The sequence below is a fragment of the Eubalaena glacialis genome, chromosome 6 (assembly GCF_028564815.1).
Source record: "Eubalaena glacialis isolate mEubGla1 chromosome 6, mEubGla1.1.hap2.+ XY, whole genome shotgun sequence".
Taxonomy (NCBI): domain Eukaryota; kingdom Metazoa; phylum Chordata; class Mammalia; order Artiodactyla; family Balaenidae; genus Eubalaena; species Eubalaena glacialis.
Window position 1 is genome coordinate 24,074,639 of NC_083721.1, and position 4,351 is coordinate 24,078,989.

The 4,351-nt window shown below is 39.2% G+C and overlaps 1 pseudogene; it reads right to left on the minus strand.

The window, feature by feature from the left end:
- Window positions 1-2,251: 2,251 nt before the first annotated feature.
- On the minus strand, window positions 2,252-3,779 carry LOC133093201 (ribosomal protein S6 kinase beta-1-like; annotated as a pseudogene).
- Window positions 3,780-4,351: the final 572 nt, after the last annotated feature.

The window sequence follows — 4,351 nt, forward strand, 5'->3', positions numbered from 1 at the left end:
TCACGAGGATATTATCCAGAACATGTAGGGTAGTTGACTGCTTTAACAAGGCAGTAGGTTTGAAATCCAGGTTTAGATGAAAAAACAGATATTTCACATTCCTAAAGAGCCAGTCTGAAGGATTCAGAGCAGAGAATTCCAACGTGGAGTGAAGCCTACACCAGCCCATTTGGCTAAGTGATGTTTGTTCTTCAGTAACGGATTACGCGACATGGCAAAAATAATGCCTTTCCCTTTTAGTGTGAATTAAGAGAAGAAAAAATTGAAGAAAATGGAGGGAAAGTAAGTGACCAAAATTGTTATTTCTGTCCTTCCATCTCTTGGTTTGGTGTTAGTAAGTTGAGCTGGGGATGAAAGCACAGGTACTGTGGCTGTACGGTACAACTGTGTACATGGATGTGATACTATTCACGGCAGTCCTGCAGGGAGGCTCAGTCTCATAGCCTGAGGCACAGAGCTGGATGCAGGGTGCAGCAGAGAGTCAGGAGTTCATGGGCAGGAACAACAAAGTAAGGTCTAGAGCCCTGCTGCCTGTTTTTATAAGAGAAAGGTTTATTGCAACACAGACATGTCTGTCATTTTGCATATTGTCTGAGGCTGTTTTTGAGCTTCAATAGATGAGTTGAGTTTGTTGCAATAGAGACCAAATGCCCACAAGTCTAAAAATATTTATTGTCTGTCCCTTTAAGAAAAAGTTGCCAACCCCTGCTCTAGAGCTTCAACCAGACACAGGTGAGACCTAATATATGTGTCCTGAGCAAGCATAGAGAGAACAGAATATGTTACACCAGCATGCAAGGAATCGAAGCTCTAGGAGCCATGTCCACAGAACCATGCCTCAGAAAAAATGGAGTATGAAACAGGCTCCTACCACTTCCTAGGACCAATTATTCACAGCTCTTTCCGATACATTGGTAGTTTGAAAAGCGGTCATTGGAGTATTTATACCATGGAAATTGACAAGTGGCACAAATCAGGGCAGGCATGCATTCATTCATTCATTTATTTTTCAGGGAGTTTATTTTCAAACATTTACCAGCATACCACTGCTTAGAAAATGAAGAGTCAGAATTCACTGCCAGTATTTAAGGTGATACAGGCTCTCCCACATACCCCAAAACCCATCACATAGATGTGCTGAAAAGAATGACAGAAATCCAAGTGGCTAATTGTTTTTACTTAAAAATAATAAGAATTACCTATGCTTTTAATTATTACCCTAACCTAGTTTTAAAACAGGTATGCTTAAAATCTCTTGATTTATTTATTGATTCCCTTATTTATTTATTTATTCATTCATTCATTCATTTATTCATTCCTGTATTTCTGTGTTTCTGTTACCTGGCAGGTCAGCTCCTTAACAAAACCAAATGAGTTAACAAATTTGTTTCTACAAATTAGATTTTAGTGTAAGAAAATTTCCAAATACACAATGTTTATATATGCATATATACATTAAATTGTATTAAATGGGAAACATTAAATACACAGGTTTTAAATTGTTTTTAAAGCTTAAATACCATGAATGTTTCTCATAGCATTACTCTTAAAAACATCATTTTAAAAAGCAAGCCCATAAATTTTCTTTTACTTTCTCTTTTTATATTATTAAATATGATTTTTATTTTTTATTTAAAATATTCATGCAGGAAGAAATTAGGGGTCTTCATCACCACCTAGAAACTGAGAGGCTGTCTCCTGGGCTCAGTAAGTTCCCTGAATAAAACATAACTTGCAACTTTTAGGTTGTTTGCACATAAAACATCAATTGATAAGTTTCTTTCGTCTTTGATTCCATATTGCTGGAGAAAGTTTGACCAAGTTTCATGCTAATTTATCCTTAGCTGCAAGTATTACAGACAACTTCATACTTTGCCTAATGAAAGGATAACTCTTTTTCAATACAATCAGAACTCAACAGTGATTCAGAAGCAATACCTTACCCTTAATACCATCAGCTTCAAGCCATCAACATGAAAATCCTTGATAAGTTTGAGAAGATGTCGCTAGGAATCAATTAATTGATGTGCCTAGTGCCTAAGAGTTTCAAAATTCGCCTTCGCTTAAGTTCCTTTGCACCACTGATTGATTTTTGAAAATCCATGTTTATTTTTCCTCTGTCCAAAGTGTTTTATGGAATGACACTGACTCTTCAAGACTGTTATGTAGAGTCTTCTTTTTTCACCTTGAAGGATGCTCACCCATTCCCTCCCCACCTTTCTGCCTTAAATTCTTAAAAAGCATTGCTTTGTCACAGATTCATACGCAGGTGCTCTGGTTGTTTGGAGATCATGGGAAGAGCTTGATTTTGTATGGCCAGGAGTTTGGAGGTCAGAATGGAAGTGGCGCTGAATTTCCCCAGTCATGGTCACATCCATCCGGTCTATTCCTGCCACTTGTTTCCACCATATATTGCACAGGTGTCTGAGGATTTGCCATGCTGCCTGAAGCAACTCTTCCCCGGAAATGTTCAGGAGAAAATTTCACCTGGCTGACAGGCGTCCATGGGCTGCCAATACATCTTCAAGTTGCCCAGAGTTTTGGTTCAAAGGAAAACTTTTCTTTCACGTTTTCAAGTACAGATGGAGCCACATAGGCAAAACCCAAAAAGACCTGGTTGGCAATTTTGCTGAGAGCTGAGTCATCTGAGCTGTCAACAGGTAGATAGATGTCTGATGTGTAAACTTCAAAACAGACTCACATCCTCTTTAGGTTGCAAAAGAGGTTTAAAGAGGGGGCTCTCCCTTCCCAGTTAGCAGTTCTTCCAAGTTAATATATCTGAAGAATGGATGAGCTGGAACTTCTCCAGCGTCCCCAGGACCAGCTCCAAGATGAAAAGCAGCATTTCTTTTCAGCAGCTTTTTAAGCAGATCTCTGGCTTCTTGTGTGAGGTAGGGAGGCAAATTGAGTTTACACTTGAGGATTTCATCAATTGTTTTCTTTCTCTTCTCCCCAGTGAAGAGGGTGCTCCAGTCAACATGTCCTACGTCAATGCTCTCCAGCTACACTAATCCCCAGCACTACTGTGGCCACTTTTCATCAAGATTTCAGGGGCCATGTATTCTATTGTTTCACAAAATGTGTGTGTGACTGTTGCATCATGAATAGATTCTTTGAATAGTCCAAAATCTGTTAGTTTCCATGAACTTGGTGATTAAGCATGACTTTCTCCGACATCAGGTATATGTAGATAATCCCCTTTTGATGTAAATGTCCCAAAGCCATGGAGATTTCTGCCAGTAAAAGCAGGTTGTGTCTTCCATAAATATTTCCTCTTTTTCTAACTGCATAAGTAATTCTCCTCTGCTGAGATACTCAAGGATGAAATAGAATTTTCCATCGGTCTGAAAAGCATAAATTAAATCCACAATGAAAAGATGCTTTACTTTCTCCAGAATATTCCATCCTGCTTTTTATATGAGCTGTGTCTTTAGCACTTTTTACTATCATTGTCTTTTTAAGCACCTTCATGGCAAATATTTTCTGAGTTTTTGCTCCTGTTACTTTTCTTACTTGTAAAATCTTTCCACAGACCCCTTTACCAAGTACCCAAAGTAGCTTGAAACATTCTAGCCTGACTTTTTCTGGCCCTCTGTTCACAGTAGTTTCTGAGATTTCAAGTTTCTCACGATGCTCCATGCCAAGGGCATAAGGTCCAACTCCCCCAGGGTCCATGCTTTCATTTAACTGACCGCTCTCCTCCAGCTCATCCTCAGAGCCTGTATCCTCTGGCTGGTCCAGACTATTTCAAACACTCCTGCCATGTCCTCAGCTTCCCTGTCTTAGAAGTCTGGTGCTGGATAAAAGCCATCTTGCCTCCTTTATCGCCTCAAGGGCCTGGACCCTCCATTGCTGCAGCCATCTCCAGCTGCTTGGGCTATCTATCTATCATCTATCTGTTGTCTAAGAGGAGGTTAAGTTAATGCAGAGACTAGGCAGCAAAACAAGCTCAGTCCATGATCCCTATCTGAAATGACTAAATGGCAACATACTTTCTGAATAGAAAACAACACAGAAATAGAAGTTTGCAGTTGAATATTTTGGCTCTCTAGGGGAGATAGGAGGAAGGTGGAAAGTAGGACATTCAGCAAGTAATCCTACAATTTGAACACTCCATGCTACCTGAAGCTTACTTCCTCTGTCCCAGAAATCCATGCTTCTCTAGATACTGTCAAGAATTTGTCAAACTGTTGTTCAAGTTAAAAAAAAAAAAAAAGACTACAGATCAGACATTTTCAGAGCACGAATTTTGTCATTTACCTAAAATCTCTAAAGTAAAGAATATAAGTGTGTTTAATCGCCAGCCAGAAGCAAAAAATAATCACTGCCAATTTTGAGAAACGTAAACTTT